The sequence below is a fragment of the Etheostoma spectabile genome, unplaced genomic scaffold (genome assembly GCF_008692095.1).
Source record: "Etheostoma spectabile isolate EspeVRDwgs_2016 unplaced genomic scaffold, UIUC_Espe_1.0 scaffold00018509, whole genome shotgun sequence".
Taxonomy (NCBI): domain Eukaryota; kingdom Metazoa; phylum Chordata; class Actinopteri; order Perciformes; family Percidae; genus Etheostoma; species Etheostoma spectabile.
In genome coordinates this window covers 152636-174795 of record NW_022604299.1, presented here as the reverse complement: position 1 = coordinate 174795, position 22160 = coordinate 152636, and the positions used below count along the sequence as shown (strand labels likewise).

Here is a 22160-nt window from a genome sequence, read left to right as displayed (position 1 = left end):
CGTAATACAATAAATATGCTACATTTAAGTGCTTGTAGTGCTATCTGATAGTCTGAGGTATCAAGGACAACACCGTTTAGTTTGTGTCAAATGCACTCTACTACACTGAACAACATCCCCTGAAGATTTTCAGATTTTTTTTACTTTTTCCAAGATAGACTAAGACTTATCTTTATTAATCCTTTGGGATGACTCACCATGAAGAAATTGAAATATTACGGAATAAAAGAAGAAACCTGGGTAAACATGTAATGTTAATGTTGTATTGGCTTCAAAACCTGTAAATGCAACGGCAGTGGCTGGAAATCAAACCTGGGCAAATACTTTGCACTGCTACGATATAAATCATAGTTGAAAAGTAACACACCTGTTGCCTTTCTGCTGCTTTCTGCTCTGTTGATAAACTTTTCAATTGGTTAGTAGTAGTTACCAGACACGGGCAAAGTGCAAATCGTAGTGCGCTCCCTGTGTCTGTGGATCCTCGTGGAGGCAGCTTGATTGATTGATAAAGTCCCTTATTTGTACCATAAAAGAGATCTAATATTTTATCAAATCAGAGGGGCAAGTAACCTTTCTGGTTACTTCATGACAAATAAAGCAAGTAACCACACAATGAAAACTAATGCGATGGCTGGGAATCAAACCCAGGTAACTACTTGAAGGCAGCTATGCTCACCACTATACCATCCTGGACAATGCACTGCTCAATGCAAATCTTGGTCATTGAGACTGATTTTTGCATTATTACCATGAACACAAGGAGATGCCTTTTAATACTTTTCTCTTTCAGAATAAGAGCTTTTTGCAGCTCTTTGACAGACTGGAGACTTGTTGGAGATGCCGGGGATTGAACCCAGGGCCTCATACATGCAAAGCATGCGCTCTACCACTGAGCTACATCCCCTGAATGTTTTTAGCTTTTTTTTACTTTTTGAGATCATTGAATAAGAGAAGACACCTGGGTGAAATATGTAATATTTATGTTGTATATGGTTCAAAACATGGCGGTGGCTGGAAAGTGAGCTTGGCAAAATGCTTGCACTGCTATGGTGTAAATCTAGTCGAAAAGTAACACATCTGTTGCCCTTCTGCTGGACAATACAACACTCACTGCAAAATCTTGTAACACCACATCTGGGCATTGAGAAATGCATTGGTGGAGACGGTGGCTTCCAGTACTATGAGATAACTTGGTAGCCACAAACTATGTAGGGTGTTTTTTATTGCAATGCCCCGGATCCCTAACAGGGAGTCTACCTCCTTCATGTTGAGTTAGTTTTCTGATCGGTTAAGATTTCTGTGGGGACCCCTACCTGGGAAAAATGTTGAAGTAAACTATGGCCACTTGTCTAGCCTTGGTGTTTCTGAGGGAGTAAGCCTCTGGGTAACGTGTTGCATAATCACAAATCACTACGATGTAGTGGTGACCTGCCCTACTCCTACTGTTAAGGAGTTTAGATCGGTGGTTGGAGTCACCTGCCTCCAGTCCCTGCTCAACACCCTCTGCTACAATCTCCATGTCTCTTCTCTCTCTGTCTGTCTGTCTTCACCCCCAACCAGTTGAGGCAGACGCCCCCCCCACCCTCTTAAAGAAGGCCTTTCCTTGTCTCAATCTCAGAAATAACCACAGAATCACAACTTCCTTCATGTGCTTGTGTGCCAGTATTCAACCACCTGAAAGTCGCTGTATTTCCAGTATCAGTTGGGTTTTTTTGTTTTTTTGTTTTTAAAACACCTGCCCCGTGTGAGGGTTGAACTCACGACCTTCAGATTATGAGACTGACGCGCTGCCTACTGCGCCAACGAGGCACGAAAGCACTCTCGATGGTTGGGAAAATTTCGTAAAATTTGGTCTTCAATCTTAATAAAAAAACAATGTATGTGAGACTTATGTACTCCACATACTTTGCCAAACTTTGCGTAGGAATCGGCGTACGCCCGTCCCTACGCCGGTTTTAGGTCGTATGCACGTTTCATAAATGAGGGCCAATGTGACACAATAAAGAGTTCTTGAAGAAAGGTTTGTACTTGTGGACGTTCTAGTTTTTTTTCCAACTCTTCTGGTCACACTTGGTACTATTTCATAACTTTTGTCTGTAGTTCTCTATTCTTTCAGGGCTTAACTCTATCTCCCCCGCCTCTTTTTTGTTTCTTGTTATGTCTTGGCAAGAAGTATTATGCTTTTGGGTCGTCTGTCCATCCGTCAGGCCAAAGAAACAGATACCAGCATGTAACTTTGCAAATCAGTGGCTCACCCTGGCCGCCATCAAAGATGCCATTTGGACCTCCAGAAACTTTCTGGTAAGAAAGCACATGCAGATCCATTCCCTCAAAACGTGAATCACAGATTTTCCAGCACCTGGACTTGATCAGACTGGGATATGCCAAAGAATGTTCACAAGTTCAGCCGAGAAAATACTCGCCCACATTCACACAGACCTAAAACTACTCATTTAATGCTGGTTACAATTTTCTAAAATAAACAATGTCAGAGAAAAATTGCAAAGAGTGAAGGGTGTTGATAACATTTTTTAACAAGGTATTGGCTCATTATTGCTTCAGTAGACTGCTTCAAGATTCTTCGAGGTAAGCAGGAAGCTCACATAAATGATAGTTGCAAGGTCTACCAAATGTTTAACTTTGCAACCCAAAAGCTGGTGGAACCTTGGTTGCCACTGTCCCTCAAAATGTAAATCCCAGAATTTTCCTTCCCCTGATATAGACAGCAGAGCAGAGTGGCGCAGCGGAAGCGTGCTTGGGTCGTAACCAGAGGTTGATGGATCAAAACCATCCTCTGCTGATGCAGGTCCCTGGATGTTATACAGGCAAATACTTAAGACCCTGACAGATTGTAGCTGAATTTCCTTGATGGAAAATTGCTAGAACTCTGTGTTTCATGGCTCGTTGGTCTGTGGTTATGATTCTCGCGTTGGGTCCAATAGGTCGCTAATGAGACCACTTTGCATGAATTAAATAATCTGTTTATTTATTGAGTGTGATGGAAAAGAGTGTCATCGGCGTGGCAAATTCATCACGATTTTACTATCACTTTTTACTGACAAAATCAAGTCTGTGTTTTGGTAAAAATATTTTGTATCAAATGAGATCAGGAAACTGACTCATTCAGTGGACCGTGAAAAGACCCCATGACAATCTACCTGACCATAGTCTTTCAAGTCAGTGACAAATCCAAGCTGCATTTCCTTTTTCCCAAAATTCAAGTTCCAATGTTGGTAAAATGTTTTGCTTCAAAGTAGTCTTTCGTCCAATGTAATCAGAAAGCTCAATCTGGCAGTGGAGCCATAAAAACACACCAAACTACTTAACATTTGCCTTTCTAGTCACTGACTGATCACACGTACTTGATGGAAAATTGGTAATTGCTAATTGCTGAAAGTGGTTTTACGTGGCTCGTTGGTCTAGGGCAGGGGTCAGCAACCTTTACCACTCAAAGAGCCATTTGGACCGTTTCACACAGAAAAGAAAGCACTGGGAGCCACAAAACCCTTTTGAAATTTTAAATTAAATAACACTGTATATAACTTTTTTTTGCCTTTGTGCTATGTATAAACAAACTATACTGTGTTACAATTATGAAATCAATGAACAACTGCAGGGAAAATGAATTTCTGCATACAACAAAACATTTTTAACTCCAAAAAAAAGACGTTGTGTTGAACGTTAAATAAAACACTCAATGTCTGTTTGAGTCCTTGTAGTAATGAAACAAAACACCGAACTTAAATTATCCACTGGCAGTAAACAAAAATGCCGTCCTCTCTCTGCGTGCCGTCATCCTTTTACCGGCGCCGTGCAGTCAGCCGTCACCTGAATAATAAAATGTCTATTTCACTGACAATGAAAAAATGTGAATATTTGCAAAATAATAGGCAATTAAAATACTGATCATACTTGGTCAATGTGATTTCTGCTCCTGAACCTCAGCGCACAGCGTCTGCACATCGGGGCTGTACGCGGTCACCTTCATCTTCACACAGGACTCTAAGCTGTCATCTGTGAGGCGTGGGCGGGTTTGTTTTTAATAAAGTTCATGTTGGAGAACACCTGCTCGCATACATATGTGGATCCAAAGATCGACAGGACTCCAAGTGCATACTTTTTCATGTTGACATAAATGTCGGGGATTGCATTCCAGGTTTCAAACACAAGTTGGTCTGGTTTGGGGAGGTTTTCAATATCACGCCATTTGTGATTCTGAGCAAGAACAGCCTTCTGACGTGAAACATCTTCAAGGTCCGCTGTCAAGCGCTTGAACTTAGACACCCACATTTCTTGTCGGCTATGTCTGCCAGTTCCATCTCAAGATCAGGTGGACTCACCCCTGGAAATGCTGTCATATTCAACAGGGATGGATCGAGGCTTAGGGGAGTGACAGGGAAGGATAATGTGGGTTTTTCCTCTCTGAACTCACTGAATCGTTTCCCGAACGATGTTTGCATTGCGATGACTGCAGAATGTAAAAATTCTAAATTGATCATGTGAGCTTCTCTGAACTCTCTCAAACTGGGGAAGTGTGACAGTGTGCCTTTCTGTATATCTCTGGCAAGCACCGTCAACTTGCGCTCGAATGCCAAAACCTCCTCCAACATGTGCCGGGCTGTGCGTCCTTTACCCTGAAGAGCTGTGTTCAGGTGCGATGTCATGTCTACCAAGAAGTGTAGCTTTTCGAGCCACACTGGCTGTTCTAGCTCAGGAAATGTGAGCCCTTTGCTGCCCAGGAAGGTTTTCACTTCCTCCAGACATGCCACAAAGCGTTTCAGCGCCTCGCCTGTGGGCAGCCACCGGACTTTGTTGTGCAGCAGGAGATCAGAATACGTGCTTTCCAGCTCGTCCAGTAACGAACGGAACTGACGGGGATTTACACCTTTCGCCATTATTTTGCTCACAATCTGAATGACAACATCATGACTTCTGTGCATTCCGGAAGAAATTGCTTCTGGTCCAAGAGAACCTCTGCAGGAAAGCCACAAAGCCGTCATGCGCTCCAGTCATACTCTGTGCTCCGTCTGTACCACTGACACCAGGTAGGTGGTATTGATTCCTTTTGATCTTAAACAATTCAAGACAGCCTCACAAACGTCCTCCCCCCCGTGTTTGGCCTTTTAGTGGTATCAAGTTTACATACCGGCAGAACAGCGCGCTATATCACCTTCGTCTTTAGATTCATCACAAGCAATTGATTGAATTGAAATTGAATTGAAATTGAGTAGGCCACAGCTGAATTGATGTCTTTAATTTGCTGTCTGGTGATGTCTTCTGCCATTTTTATGGTTCTGTCTTTGACAGTCTTTGCAGAGAGGGACATATCCCTGATTTTCTGCACAATTTCACTCTTGTTTTTAAAGTCCTTGAACAGTACATTCTGAAATCTTAATGAAAGATTCTTTTTCTATATTCTCCATCTGTAAACGGCTTCCCGTGCCTCACTAGTTCCTGAGCGGCAACAAAACTAGCATATGTACTTGAACTTCATCCACTTCTTGAAGTGATTTTTGCTCTGATCAGTCCTCTGTGTCAGTTCCAAAACAGCTTTTTTTCTCTCATCTCCAACCGGATATTTCTGAGCAAAGGCTGCGTGTTTATTCTGGAAATGTCTTGTGACATTTGACTTTTTGTTGTTAGCTAGTTTGTCATTACATTTTAGGCACACTGGTAAACCAGTCTCGTCAGCAGTGAAAGCAAATGAATCTGCCCACGTAGCATTGAACGTCCTGTTTTCATCACATACTTTTCTTTTCTTTGAATTCTCCATAGTTGGCCTACCTGGGGTCAAAAAGTTTAAAAAAAAAAACACTCACTGGCGGGTGTCGCACATTGTGACGTGTATTAAGAGCGACAACAACAACAACAAATAATAATATTTAAATATTTAAATATTTTAGAAGTTACAAGATCGCCATAATCTTCCTAGAATTACATTTTGAACATGAACAAACTAAAATAAAATACATTTTAATTAAATACTCATTAATTATTTTCAAAAGCTGAGGAGGAGCATCAAAGAGCCGCATGCGGTTCCTGAGCCGCGGGTTGCCGACCCTTGGTCTATGGGTATGATTCTCCCTTAGGTGCGATAGGTCCTGGATGAGACCACTTTGCATAGAAGTGGAAGCATGGATTGAATAATCTGGTTTATTTATTGAGTGTGATGGAAAAGAGTGTCATTGCCCCCGCAAATTCATCACGATTTTACTATCACTTTTTACTGACAAAATCAAGTGTGTGTTTTGGTAAAAAAAATTGTATCAAATGTTTCCTGTTGTCAAATGATATTGGAAAGCTGAATCGGGCCGTGGAGCCATGAAAAGACCCCATGCCAATCTACCTGACCATAGTCTTTCAAGTCAGTGACAAATCCAAGCTGCATTTCCTTTTTCAAGCTGCATTTCCTTTTTACCAATATTCAATTTCCAATTATGGCAAAAGTAGTCTGTCGTCCAATAGATGGTGGAAACTAGGCTTTTCTGCTGTCACTTCTGACCGAAAAATTCAAGTTCAAATGTTGGTAAAATGTTTTGCTTCTAAGTAGTCTTTCGTCCAATATAATCAGACAGCTCAATCTGGCAGTGGAGCCATAAAAACACCACATGCCAAACAAACTACTTAACAATTGCCTTTTGAGTCACTGACTGGTCACATTTACTTGATGGAAAATTGCTGATAGAATAATTTTATGTGTCTCGTTGGTCTAGGGGTATGATTCTCACTTTGAGTGCGAGAGGTCGCGGGTTCAACTCCCGGACGAGCCCTGAAGCAGGGCACTGTTCCAACCATAATCTGTACTTTAAAATCCAGTTTATGTTAAATTAACCCAGATTAGGAGCCAGCACAATTGTAGTACAGCATGTTGGCAATTTTTCATATCCTGCTTCAACTACATGCTACAAAACAACTGAGAAAAAATATAAGGAACAAACAAGCAGGACATGACTCTCCTTGATCATTGGTCTAGGTTTATGATTCTCGCTTATGGTGTGATAGGTCCTGGATGAGACTACTTTGCATAGAAGGGGAGGCATGGATTGAATAATCTTGTTTATTTATTGAATGTGATGGAAAAGAGAGTGTCATACGCAAATTCATCAAAATACTACTATCACTTCTTAGCTTTCCAGCCGCTGCATTTATCAATGTACGATCATTCTTACGCTCTGATTGGCGTGATACGAACGTTTCATGAATATCACGTAAATCCTGTCGTAAGAGGATTTCTGCGCTCATATCTAGCCCACCTCTTTTTTTTGTTTCATGTTATGTCTCGGCAAGAAGTATTATGCTTTTGGGTCGTCCGTCCAGCTCTACATCAGAATCAGAAATTCTTGATTGATCCCTAAAGGGAAACTCTGGAGAAAACCTTCTCCTTCGAGCCGGATTTGAACCAGCGACCTAAGGATTTCAGCTACATGCCTCTACAGTCCTCCGCTCTACCAACTGAGCTATCGAAGGGAGCTAGTACATATACACACACTTCCTATTCTTTTGAATGTGATAACACAGTACCCCCTGGAGGGACTTTCAGTGATAGAGAGCGTTTTCAGTCTCAATGCCCAGATGTATTACAAGATTTGAAGTAAACATTGTATTGCCAAGTGATGGTGGTATAGTGGTGAGCATAGCTGCCTTCCAAGCAGTTGACCTGGGTTCGATTCCCAGCCATCGCAGTAGCTTTATTTGAGTTGAGTTACTTTTTTTACAAGAAGTCAGCTGAAAGGTTACTTGCCCAACCTGGTTTGATAAAATCTCTTTTAGTAGCATGGTTATGGCCAAAATGATAATGACAAATACTTTGATCAATATGGAGATCACAATTACTTGTGGATTTTCTTCTCCAAAGTGCTGGAAAGGAAGTTTTCACCAATTGTTGAACCTCAGGTTAAAAAGGAACAATCCCAGCAAGGTATTTGTCATACTAAACTATGACTGTCATGATTTTTGTCATACTATACTAAAACTTTTATGAATTTGTTTACATACTATACTATGACTTTTTTCAACATACTACGACATTTTTGAAAAAGGGGAATTAGCTCAAATGGTAGAGCGCTTGCTTAGCATGCGAGAGGTAGCGGGATCAACGCCCGCATTCTCCAGAGGACTTTAGATTCTTCTTGTTTTACAACAAACTATAAATCTGGACTTTTTATGACATACTACACTACGACTTTTTATGAATATTTAGACATACTATACTATGACTTTTTATGACATTTTATGAATATTTTGTCATACTATACTATGGCTTATATGAATTTTTGACATATACTATAACTTTTTATGAATATTTCGACATCCTATACTATGAATTTTTTCAACATACTATGCTATGAATTTTTTTGACATACTATACTATGAATTTTTATGATTTTTTATGAATTTTTGACATACTATACTATGACTTTTTTTTTTTTTCCAACATTATCTTTATTGGTTTTTCAACAGTGTTTCCAACAATACACAAGGCACAAGTGTGCTCCCACATCAGAGGAAAGTCCAGGGTAGTTAGGTTAATGTTCAATATTCAGCTCCTTTCCTTGCATGCCAGGTTTTTATAGAATATTTTAGAGCAGCACTTATTACATATAAAATATATGAGAAAAGGAAACAACATCCCTCACCCCAACCACCCTGAGAAAAAACAACAAATACAACAATAACGGTTTCTCTATTTTCCAGGAGTTAGCCCAAATTATTTTAGTATTGTACGTGGTTCAGAGAACACAAACTCAAATGTACAATTCAAAGTAAAGTAGTCAATTATACAATATAAAAAGATTATTTTAGGACACTGCAGAAGACCAACCGCTACTATAACTCACCCGCCACCCTCATATCTATGTTTTTTATATATTCCATAAAAGGACCCCAAATATTTTGAAATAGCGATAGTTTCCCTTTTATAATGAAAGAGATCTTTTCCATTGGTAAGGTTGTGGATATTTCAGTGATCCATTTAATGAATTTTGGTTTACTGGTACTCTTCCATGAGAGCGCTATGACCCTTTTTGCAAGTAGGAAACATAAATCCAAGGCAGTAATAATTTTTCGGGACATATGATGTTCGTCAGGATATAAACCTAGGATGAACAACTTGGGGTCAAGAACTAACTTTATACCTAGTATCGTCTCTAGAGCTTGTTTTATCTCCCTCCAGAATTGTAAAACTTTCTTGCATTTCCAGATGCAATGGAAGAATGTTCCTTTTTCTTCTCCACATCTAATACACAAGTCTGGGATGGCACCATTGTATTTATTAAGCTTTTCTGGCGTCACATAAGTTCTCATTAGCCAATGATATTGCAGTACTTTGAGGCGTGTATTGATAGTTTGTGTTTGTGCTTCAGCACACGCCTTCTCCCAGTCTTCCAAAAGCAAGTTCTCCTGTAGATCCTCCCTCCAGGCATTGAGCTTCCATAGAGATGACTCAGAGGATCCCTCCACTAACATGCTATATAGTTTAGAAATAATTCCTTTTCTAAAGCAATCATTCTTCATTTCAATTTCCAAGGTGGACATCAGAGGGATGGACTCACATCGATTTGAGATGATCTAATAAAATTTCTGACTTGCAGATATTTAAATAATGTTTGCTTGGGATATCGTACCTAGCCTTTAACTCTTCAAATGACATCAAAACCCCGTCCTCCGATTCCACCAAAAAACCTCAGCCTGTTGTACTTGTTACTCTTCAAACTGCCACATCAGCCGTCCTACAAGAGGATCTGCAAATTGTCTTTGGAGGGATCCTTTGACTTAGCCACCTGGACTGAAGCGTCAGAATAGGACTCTGGAAAAGGAATCACCTAAACAATTTGAATTGGAATTCCTCCCTCGCTGACTTGGATTGATTACCCCATATTGGACTGAAGCGTGATAGGCAGGAGGAATCACCTAAATACTTCTTGACCTGATACCAAACCAAGATCATATTTCTGACTATAGGGTTTTTGTTCAGCATTTTGATGTTTGCTGAGAAAATGTACTGGGGTAGAGGGAGAGGAACAGAACAATTTTCAATAATCACCCATGGCAAGAGACATTTATCTGAAAAATGTACATCATAGTCCTCAATTGCGCTGCCCAGTAGTACCAAAGTGGGTTGGGGCACCTGAGGCCTCCTCTCTCATACGGTAGATACAAAAGTGTTAAACGAAGCCTTGGTCGTCTGTTATTCCACAGAAAGCGTATGAAAATATTTTTTAGGGCCGAAAATAAATTGGCAGGAGGTGGCAATGGGATGTTCTGAAACAAATACAGAAGTTTGGGCATTATGTTGGATTTAAGGACATTGATTCGTGCTATAAGTGACAAAGGTAGGTGATTCCATCTATCTACAGAGGCAGCAATTGAGTCTACCATTGGGTTATAGTTAACTGCAACAATGTCATTTATATGTGGTACTATCCTAATCCCCAAATATGTGAAACAGTCTACCTTTTTGAATTGGAAAGGATTCCCAACACTGTTTCTTTCTTCTGTATTAAGTAACATTAATGAAGACTTATCTTTATTTACTTTATATCCTGATATTTTTCCAAATGTATTTATTAGATCTAACAAGGCTGGAATAGAGTCTTTCAGTTTTTCTAAAAAAAGGATGACATCATCAGCAAATAAAGCAATTCTATGTTCCTGTTGGCCTATTGTCAAACCGGTTATGTTTTTATGGGACCGCACCGCAATGGCAAACGGTTCTATTGCTAGAATAAATAATAAAGGGGACAAGGGGCACCCCTGCCGACAACCCCTTTTAATTTTAAATGATTTAGATATAACTCCGTTTGTTACTATTTCAGCATAAGGCTCATTGTATAAAAGTTTAACCCATCGACAGAAGTTGTCCCCGCAGCCAAATCTTTTCAGTATCTCGAATAAATAGGGCCACTCGACTCTATCAAAGGCCTTTTCGGCATCCAATGATAGCAAAGCAGTGTCTGCTTTTTCTTCCATATTATAAATGATATCTAACACTCGTCTCACATTGTGAAATCCCTGTCTTCCTACAATAAACCCATTTTGGTCACAACTAATTATTTCAGGCAATATTCTCTCCAGTCTACGAGCCAGGACTTTACAAAGAATCTTTAAATCGACATTAAGAAGACTTATCGGTCTTAGATTTTCACATTTGTTGCAAGGTTTGCCAGGTTTAGGTAATAAAGTAATCAGGGCTCCTCTTAATGAGGCAGGGAGAATTCCCTTTTCAAATGAGTCTAAATACATGTCAAAAAGGGGGGCTAGCAGTTTAGCTTTGAATTTCTTATAAAATTCTGTTGGCAGCCCATCTGGGCCTGGGGCTTTATCTGTTCTCAAGTGATCTATTGCTATAGATATTTCCTCTTTAGTTATAGCTGCACTGAGATCTGTACTCATTAATTCTGAGATATTGGTCATTTGGAGAGATTCTAAGAAAACATTTGCTCTTGTTCCTTATGCGTCATGTCTGAGCTGTATAGTTTTTCAAAAAAGACCTTAAACACTTCATTGATTTCTAACGGATCGGTAATAATCTCTCCCTGATTATTTTCAACTGAGGTAATATTTTTCTCAGTTTGTAATTGTCGGAGTCGCCAGGCTAATAATTTTCCAGGTTTTTCCCCTTGATCATAGAACGACTGCTTAAGACGCAAAAGTTGTGAGGCGGCTTTGAGGCAGAAAGTTCGTTATACTGTGTTCTTAGTATCAGAAGTTTTTATGGGTGTTTGGACATAGTGTTTGATAATAATCTCTCTCAAGCCGCTCAATCTCTGCTGCCAACTCTTTTGTTTTTTGATAAGTTTGTTTTGCCTTATGGCTCGTAAAGCTAATTATTTGACCCCTTATATAGGCCTTGAAGGCTTCCCACCTTGAAGAGGGTGGTGTTTCATCTCTATTGATTTCAAAATAGATGCTAATTTGATTATCTACAAAAAATATAAATTCTGGGTCCAAGAGCCATTTCTGTTTAAATCTCCACCTAGGCGGGTCTCTCCTTAGTCTTAAATCCTCATAAAGAAGATGATTTGGTGCATGGTCGGAAATTAAGATGCTATCGTATTGACAGTCTCTTATTTTATGTCTCAAAGAGGCAGAAAGTAAAAAGTAATCGATACGTGAATATGACTTATGTGTATTTGAATAACAAGAGTATTGTGAGCTCTTTGGATTCATGTCTCTCCAAATATCCATCAAATTAAGTTCCTTCATAAAGTATTGAATTGTTTGTCTACTTTTAGAGTGAGAGTTGTCAGTACCTGAACTTCTGTCCAGTTCTGGGTTCATTGTGCAGTTAAAATCTCCTGCTATAATATAGCTGCCAGACAAAGATGAAATTGTAAGAAAGAGATTTTGAAAAAACTCTGGGTCGTCAACATTTGGGGCATAAATATTTATCAGATTTATTTTTTCTGAAATAATTGTGCCCTGCAGAATAATGTACCTCCCAGCCTTGTCTCTAATAACCCTTGTCACACGGAATGGTACGGATTTATGAATCAGAATCATAACCCCTCTTGCTTGGGAAGTAAAAGGTGCTGAATATATGCTGCCCTGCCACCTCCTGCCAATCCTTCCCTCCTGTCCAGACAACAGGTGAGTTTCCTGAAATAACACGATATCAGAGTGCATAGATTTCACCCTAGTCATTATCTGCTTAACTTTTTTTAGTTTCTGTAATCCTCTGCAGTTCCAAGAAGACACTTTAATTCTTAATCCACCAGACATACTGTATAACACTTAATGGGCTTCCTATTATTTTCAAATTGTTTAAAAACAAAGAAACCAAGAACATTTGAATGTTAAAAACTATACCCATGGTAATGATGAACACTGAACAGTAAATCCCTTCGAACTCTGTTGCCCACCCTCCTCCCCCCCTTTTAGTACTCTGGTACCCATCTAACAGCTGAAGGCTGGTCCACACGAAAGTGAGGAACAGCCGACTGTGCCTGAATATTTCCCTCTTACCCCACCCCACTACAATAAGAAACTCGTTACTATTGCCTATTGTCTATGAGCTTCTGGGATAGCAAACAGGGAATATAATAAACAAATTTTTAAGTCTTACTTATTTTACTTAACTTTAGGTATTGTAATTGTCCATCCCTTTAATACTTTGCGATGTATTGATGTCATTGTCTCACCCAGGTCCACTTTCTGATTTCAGAGTCCTTACAAAGTTCTCTGCTTCAGCTGGTTGGTTAAAGATCCGAGACTGACCGTTGTGTGTCACCAGTAGTCCAGCGGGAGGAATCATGCCGTATCGTATCCCCATGGCACGGAGTTGTTGTCTCACACCGTCAAACTCTTTCTGTTTTTTATGCACACCAGCTGCGAGGTCCTCATAAAATCTCACCGGATGGTTCTTGAATAGGATCTGTCCCTTCGTCCTGGCAGCTCTTATCACAGTTGCTTTATCCCTGTAGTTTAAGAACTTCATAATAAGAGTCCTTGGTGCAGCGGTGTTAGATGTGGTTTTCTGGCCAAGCCGGTGCGCTCTTTCCAGTGTCAGAGTGGTGCGTAGCGGTGCCAGGTTCAGAGCCTCCGGTAGCCAGTTTTCCAGAAAGGCGCAGGCGTCCTCTCCCTCCGCGCCCTCAGGAAGGTTAACCAGTCTCAGGTTAGATCGTCGCGATCTGGTCTCCAAGTCCAACACTTTTCCTTCGAGTTCTTTATTTTTATTTTCGAGGACCTGGACCTTAGCTTGTAGACCGGTGACGTTGTCCTCTGCCGCAGATATCCGCACTTCCGCCTCACCAACCCGCTCGGCGCATTCGTTAACATCTTTTTTAACATTGTCTATTGCTGATAGAATGCCATCCAGTTTGGAGGAGAAATCTGATTTCAAGTTTGCAATTGCAGCCAGTATTGCCTCTGGACCAGTCTCAACCGTCTTATTTCCCTCATTCAACTCGCAATTTTCCTTACTATGACTTTTTACGAATTTTCGACATACTATACTATAACTTTTTATGACTTTTTATGAATTTTTGACATACTATGGCTTTTTTTGAAAAGGGGAATTAGCTCAAATGGTAGAGCGCTTGCTTAGCATGCGAGAGGTAGCGGGATCAACGCCCGCATTCTCCAGAGGACTTTAGATTCTGCTTGTTTTACAACAACAACTACAAATTTGGACTTTACGACATACTACACTTTACGACATACTACACTACGACTTTTTAGGAATATTTTGACATACTATACAATGACTTTTTATGACTTTCTATGAATTTTTTGACAACTATACTATACATTTAAAAAAAATATTTTGACATACTACAGTATGACATTTCATGTTTTTTTCGACATACTAAACAATGACTTTATGAATATTTCAACATACTATGACTTTTTAAGACTTTTTAAGAATTCTTTGACATAGTATGACTTTTTATGAATTTTTGACAAAGTATACTATGACTTTTCTGATTTTTTTGACATATTATACTATGACTTTTTATGACATTTCATGAATTTTTGTCATACTATACTATGACTTTTATGAATTTTATGACATACCATACTAAGAATTTTTTTGACATGATATACCATGACTTTTCAAGAATTTTCAACATACTATACCATGACTTTTTTCGAGAAGGGGAATTAGCTCAAGTGGTAGAGGGCTTGCTTAGCATGCGAGAGGTAGCGGGATCAATGCCTGCATTCTCCAGAGGACATTAGCTTCTTCTTGTTTTACAACAAGAACTACAAATTTGGACTTTTTATGACATACTACACTATGACTTTCTATGAATATTTAGACATACTATACTATGACTTTTTATGACATTTTATGAATATTTTGTCATACTATACTATGGCTTATATGAATTTTTGACATATTATACTATAACTTTTTATGACTATTTCGACATCCTATACTATAAATTTTTTCAACATACTATGCTATGACTTTTTTTGACATACTATAATTTGACTTTTTATGAATTTTTATGAATTTTTGACATACTATACTATGACTTTTTATGAATTTTTACGAATTTCCGACATACTATACTATAACTTTTTATGACTTTATGAATTTTTGACATACTATGGCTTTTTTTTAAAAGGGGAATTAGCTCAAATGGTAGAGCGCTTGCTTAGCATGCGAGAGGTAGCGGGATCAACGCCCGCATTCTCCAGAGGACTTTAGATTCTGCTTGTTTTACAACAAGAACCATAAATTTGGACTTTACGACATACTACACTTTACGACATACTACACTACAACTTTTTAGGAATATTTTGACATACTATACAAAGACTTTTTATGACTTTCTATGAATTTTTTGACAACTATACTATACATTTAAAAAAATATTTTGACATACTACAGTATGACATTTTATGTTTTTTTCGACATACTAAACAATGACTTTATGAATATTTCAACATACTATGACTTTTTAAGACTTTTTAAGAATTCTTTGACATAGTATGACTTTTTATGAATTTTTGACAAAGTACACTATGACTTTTCTGATTTTTTTGACATATTATACTATGACTTTTTATGACATTTCATGAATTTTTGTCATACTATACTATGACTTTTATGAATTTTTTGACATACCATACTAAGAATTTTTTTGACATACTATACCATGACTCTTTCTGAAAAGGGGAATTAGCTCAAATGGTAGAGCGCTTGCTTAGCATGCGAGAGGTAGCATGTATGAGCGAGTACAGCATTATCTGTATCTGTATCTGTATCTGTTTACCACATGAATTATCTGTATCAGTATACGTACTCGGACTGGGCGGGGCCTAACCCGGAAGTGGTCAGATTTAACCCGGAAGTGGGTCGGGTTGGCTTTAACTGGTATGTTATTTTAAGCATGCAATTGATATGGGTTGATCACAAATTGTTATATTTAGTGCTGATTAGAAAACTATTTCCATGACAGCATCAGCATTGAGCTTCAGATCAGTGGTGTTGTCATGGTAACAAACAAACTATATAGGCCTACAGTATATAACAAGTTTTGCAACAATAAATACAACAATGTGGTTGCAATTATTAAGTAAAATGTAATGAACGAGAGTTTTCATACTCAAAAATATAACTTTCTTTTTCTAACTTTAATCTTTTTTTTTTCACACCAGGTTTGTGTGAGTGTGTGTGTGTCTGTGAGTGAGTAAGAGATACAGACAGAGAGAGAGACAGGGGGACGGGGGGGGGGGGGGGTTGGAATGTGTTTGAGTGTGTATCTTAATTTGTAATATTATTTATTTATACCGCAACTGCCTTTTATTTTTTTTATAAAACACAGTAAGAAAGTTTCAGACACTCAAAAAAACTGTTTAGAGCCAGCAGGCGGTACAAAAAAAAAAAAAAAAAGACTGCAGAGATGCAACGCGAGTCCCATTCTACCAAGCACTATGTCTGAACAATCCCCACGGTTACCAGAAATCTCCTGGTTACTAGGTACTAGTTTGAACCGAATTATAAAACAAACCTGAAGCTGAAGAAACCCTAAATGTTAACGGAAAAGCCCCGCGAACCTGAGGAGAGAGACGTTCACTTCTCTGTGTCCTGAGCGTGTGTGAGCAGGGCCGGGGGGACACAACAACAGGAGGAATCTTTGTGTGTAGGGAGGGGTGCTGGGACTAGCCTATCACAGAATAGTGTAGGGGAGGGGCGCTGGGACTAGCCTATCACAGAATAGTGTAGGGGAGGGGCGCTGGGACTAGCCTATCACAGAATAGTGTAGGGGAGGGACGCTGGGACTAGCCTATCACAGAATAGTTTAGGGGAGGGACGCTGGGACTAGCCTATCACAGAATAGTGTAGGGGAGAGGCGCTGTGACTAGCACTTTGACTAGCCTATCACAGAACGGAGACACAGTCAGTGGAGACTTATTCAATCCAAGTACGGATATTGACTCGTATTACTCGTATTATACTTGTACTCGGCAAAAGTGCTTTATCCGTACCGGATACTCGTTTCAGCCGAGTATTCGGCTCATCCCTACCCAACAAGTAGCACTTACTGAATTCAACAGTCAAGTCAATACTAAAGTTAGGGTAATAGTACTAACTAGGGATGAGCGAGTACAGCATTATCTGTATCTGTATCTGTTTACCACATGTATTATCTGTATCCGTATACGTACTCGGACTGGGCGGGGCCTAACCCGGAAGTGGTCAGATTTAACCCGGAAGTGGGTCGGGTTGTCTTGAAATGGGGGGGTTATCAGATATTAAAATAGTTATGGGTTGATCAGAAATTGTTATATTTATTGCTGATTAAAACTATTTCCATGACAGCATCAGCATTGAGTGTCATTGGATTTGTCATGGTAACAAACAAACTATATAGGCCTACATATATAACAAGTTTTGCAACAATAAATACAACAATGAGCTTGCAATTATTATGTAAAATGTATTGAACAAGAGTTTTCATACTCAATAATATAACTTTATTTTTTAACTTTTAATTTTTCTATGATCAGTTTGATCATTTATTTATTTTTGGTTCTTTTTTATTTTCAAACTGTTTTTTTCACACTCACAGACACACACAGTAAAAGATACAGAGAGAGAGAGAGAGAGAAACAAAGAGAGAGAGAGAGAGACAGAGAAACAAAGAGAGACAGGGGGGGGGGGGGGGGGTTGGAATGTGTTTGTGTGTGTAACTTAATTTGTAATATTATTCATTTAATCCTGCAACTGCCTTTTTTTTTTTTTATAAAACACAGCAAGAAAGTTTCAGACACTCAAAAAAACTGGTTGGAGCCAGCAGGCGGTATAAAAAAAACAAACTTTGACGGCAGAGATGCAACACGAGTCCCATTCTGCCAAGCACTACGTCTAAACAAACCCCGTTACCAGAAGTCTCCTGGTTGCTAGGTACTAGTTCAAACCGAAGTATAAAACAAACCTGAAGCTTGAAGAAACCCTAAATGTTGACAGAAAAAGCCTGCGGACCTGAGAAGAGACGGAGTGAGCTGTTCACTTCTCCGTGTCCTGAGTGTGTGTGAGCGGAGTTGCACACAGCAACAGAAAACTTTGTTAGTAGGGAGGGGCGCTGGGACTAGCCTATCACAGAATAGTGTAGGGGAGGGGTGCTGGGACTAGCCTATCACAGAATAGTGTAGGGGAGGGGCGCTGGGACTAGCCTATCACAGAATAGTGTAAGGGAGAGGCGCTGTGTCTGGCACTGTGACTAGCCTATCACAGAACGGAGACACAGTCAGTGGAGACTTTCACTAAATCCGATTACGGATATTGACTCACATTACTCGGATAATACTTGTACTCGGCAAAAGTGCTTTATCCATACCGGATGCTTGTTTCAGCCGAGTATTCGGCTCATCCCTAGTACTAACATTTTAGCATTGTTCAACCAGTAACCAGGATGAATATCCTTTTAAACATTTCTTCATGGAGGAAATCCTGGACTTTAGAGGTCAGCAAAACTACCCCAACAAGTAGCACTTACTGCATACATGACTCAAGTCAGTGCTTGTGTTTGGGTAGTTCTGGTGCCAGATGATTTCAGTTTACTAGTGTTGGGAAGAATTGTGAAATAGACTGTCTCTGCATTTGTTCAGTGATATGTCTGATGATGAACTCACTACCAAGACAACCCCAAAGAGAAGCACTTATGAACACAACAATCATCAGTGTCTCCATTTGAGATGATCTGATATGATTACAATGACATCCATCTTCAGTTAGTCTGTAGCATTGTCATGTTCAACTACCCCAACAAGTAGCACTTACTGAATTCAACAGTCAAGTCAATGCTAAAGTTAGAGTAATAGGAATGACTTAGAAAAAATGTCAGCATTGTTTAACCAGTAACCAGGGAGAATATCCCTTTTAAACATTTCTTTGTGGAGGAAATCCTGGACTTTAGAGGTCAGCAAAACTACCCCAACAAGTAGCACTTACTGCATACACAACTCAAGTCAGTGCTTGTGTTTGGTAGTTCTGGTGCCAGATGAATGCATTTTACTAGTGTTGGGAAGAATTGTGAAATGGCCTGTCTCTGCATTTGTTCAGAGATATGTCTGATGATGAACTCACTACAAAGACAACCCCAAAGAGAAGCACTTATAAACACAATAATCATCAGTGTCTCCATTTGAGGTGATTGAATGTGATTACAATGACATCCGTCTTCATTTACAGTCTGTAGCATTGTCATGTTCAACTGCCCCAACAAGTAGCACTTACTGAATTCAACAGTCAAGTCAATGCTAAAGTTAGGGTAATAGGAATGACTTACCAAAACAATCATTTACCCAGAGACACAATCTAGAATGAATTATAACAGATTTAAGCATTGTCCAACTAGTAATACAACGTAAAATAGCTGTTACTGTTAAGTCTTTAGATAAAATACTGGGAATCAGTTCTCAGAAAAACAACCCCATAGATTAGCACTAACTAAAATCAATCCAATGCCAATGCTTGAGTTAGACCAACGTCAAAGTCTTACAGTAAGCAACCTTCTTTGCTCATAATCTTCTCCATAGTCCCGATGTTTCTTCTGGCATCTTCTGTGCTGTGGAAGTGGTTCCTTACACAGATGTGGCATCTTAAATACTGAATGCAGCCATTTCCACTCAACCACACCTTCTTTTTGATCAAGTTTCAGTGGTCTTGTCTATTGTAAGTAATAAATGGCTTCATGAATAGACAACCATCATCCCAATGTATGCCATTAACAGTCTATGAGTGGTCAATTAGAGTCCAATAACTTTCTTTGGGGCAACTCCTTTTTCCTCCAGATAGAGCTCATTCAGCATTAGAAAGTACCAGTTAGTGCTGAATATCTATTCCAAAACTCCCATTCTTTTATTTATTTAGCTAGCGGTGGACAACAGCTGAAATGTACTTGCTCTGCATTTGTTAGTGTCTGATGATGAACTCACTACCAAAAGACAACCCCAAAGAGAAGCATTTATGAACCCATTAATCATCAGTGTCTCCATTTGAGATGATCTGAATGTGATTACAATGACATCCATCTTCAGTTAGTCTGTAGCATTGTCATGTTCAACTGCCCCAACAAGTAGCACTTACTGAATTCAACAGTCAAGTCAATGCTAAAGTTAGGGTAATAGGAATGACTTAGAAAACATTTCAGCATTGTTCAACCAGTAACCAAGGAGAATATCCCTTTTAAACATTTATTTATGGAGGAAATCCTGGACTTCAGAGGTCAGCAAAACTACCCCAACAAGTAGCACTTACTGCATACACAACTCAAGTCAGTGCTTGTGTTGGGTAGTTCTGGTGCCAGATGAATGCATTTTACTAGTGTTGGGAAGAATTGTGAATTAGCCTGTCTCTGCATTTGTTCAGAGATATGTCTGATGATAACTACATACAAAGACAACCCCAAAGAGAAGCACTTATGAACACAATAATCATCAGTGTCCATTTGAGGTGATCTGAATGTGATTACAATGACATTGATTTTCATTTACAGTCTGTAGCATTGTCATGTTCAACTGCCCCAACAAGTAGCACTTACTGAATTCAACAGTCAAGTCAATACTAAAGTTAGGGTAATAGTAATAACATTTTAGCATTGTCCAACCAGTAACCAGGAAGAATATCCTTTTAAAACTTTCTTTTTGGAGGAAATCCTGGACTTTAGAGGTCAGCAAAACTACCCCAACAAGTAGCACTTATTGCATACATGACTCAAGTCAGTGCTTGTGTTTGGGTAGTTTTGCTGTCAGATGATTTCAGTTTACTAGTGTTGGGAAGAATTGTGAAATAGACTGTCTCTGCATTTGTTCAGTGATATGTCTGATGATGAACTCACTACCAAGACAACCCCAAAGAGAAGCACTTATGAACACAATAATCATCAGTGTCTCCATTTGAGGTGATCTGAATGTGATTACAATGACATCCATCTAAAATTAGTATTTAGCATTGTCATGTTCAACTGCCCCAACAAGTAGCACTTACTGAATTCAACAGTCAAGTCAATGCTAAAGGTAGAGTAATAAGAATGACTTACCAAAACAATAATTTACCCAGAGACACAATCTAGAATGAATTATATCACATTTTAGCATTGTCCAACTAGTAATACAACGTAAAATAGCTGTTACTGTTAAGTCTTTCGATAAAATACTGGGAATCAGTTGTCAGAAAAAACCCCATAGATTAGCACTAACTAAAATCAATCCAATGCCAATGCTTGAGTTAGACCAACGTCAAAGTCTTACAGTAAGCAACCTTCTTTGCCCATGATCTTCTCCATAGTCCCAATGTTTCTTCTGGCATCTTCTGTGTTGTGGAAGTGGTTCCTTACACAGATGTGCCATCTTAAATACTGAATGCAGCCATTTTCACTCAACCACACCTTGTTTTTGATCAAGTTTCAGTGGTCTTGTCTATTGTAAGTAAGGAATGGCTTCATGAATAGACAACCATCATCCCAACGTATGCCATTAACAGTCTATGAGTGGTCAATTAGAGTCCAATAACTTTCTTTGGGGCAACTCCTTTTTCCTCCAGATAGAGCTCATTCAGCATTAGAAAGTACCAGTTAGTGCTGAATATCTATTCCAAACCCCCATTCTTTTATTTATTTAGCTAGCGGTGGGACAACTGGTGAAATGTACTTGTTCTGCATGTGTAAGTGTCTGATGATGAACTCACTACCAAGACAACCCCAAAGAGAAGCACTTATGAACCCATTAATCATCAGTGTCTCCTTTTGAGATGATCTGAATGTGATTACAATGACATCCATCTTCATTTACAGTCTGTAGCATTGTCATGTTCAACTGCCCCAACAAGTAGCACTTACTGAATTCAACAGTCAAGTCAATACTAAAGTTAGGGTAATAGTAATAACATTTTAACATTGTTCAACCATTAACCAGGAAGAATATCCTTTTAAACATTTCTTCATGGAGGAAATCCTGGACTTCAGAGGTCAGCAAAACTACCCCAACAAGTAGCACTTACTGCATACATGACTCAAGTCAGTGCTTGTGTTTGGGTAGTTTTGCTGTCCGATGATTTCAGTTTACTAGTGTTGGGAAGAATTGTGAAATAGACTGTCTCTGCATTTGTTCAGTGATATGTCTGATGATGAACTCACTACCAAGACAACCCCAAAGAGAAGCACTTATGAACACAACAATCATCAGTGTCTCCATTTGAGATGATCTGA

The 22160-nt window shown here is 39.1% G+C and overlaps 4 non-coding genes across 4 annotated transcripts; 1 reads left to right on the top strand and 3 right to left on the bottom strand.

The window, feature by feature from the left end:
• Window positions 1–832: 832 nt before the first annotated feature.
• Window positions 833–904, bottom strand: trnaa-ugc (transfer RNA alanine (anticodon UGC)). The gene has a single exon. It is a non-coding gene; the product is annotated as a tRNA-Ala (tRNA).
• An 832-nt stretch (window positions 905–1736) lies between these two features.
• trnam-cau (transfer RNA methionine (anticodon CAU)) lies at window positions 1737–1809 on the bottom strand. Its single transcript has one exon. It is a non-coding gene; the product is annotated as a tRNA-Met (tRNA).
• Window positions 1810–7379: 5570 nt separating this feature from the next.
• Window positions 7380–7467, bottom strand: trnay-gua (transfer RNA tyrosine (anticodon GUA)). Its single transcript is given in 2 exon segments — window positions 7380–7415; window positions 7431–7467. It is a non-coding gene; the product is annotated as a tRNA-Tyr (tRNA).
• A 143-nt stretch (window positions 7468–7610) lies between these two features.
• On the top strand, window positions 7611–7682 carry trnag-ucc (transfer RNA glycine (anticodon UCC)). Its single transcript has one exon. It is a non-coding gene; the product is annotated as a tRNA-Gly (tRNA).
• Window positions 7683–22160: the final 14478 nt, after the last annotated feature.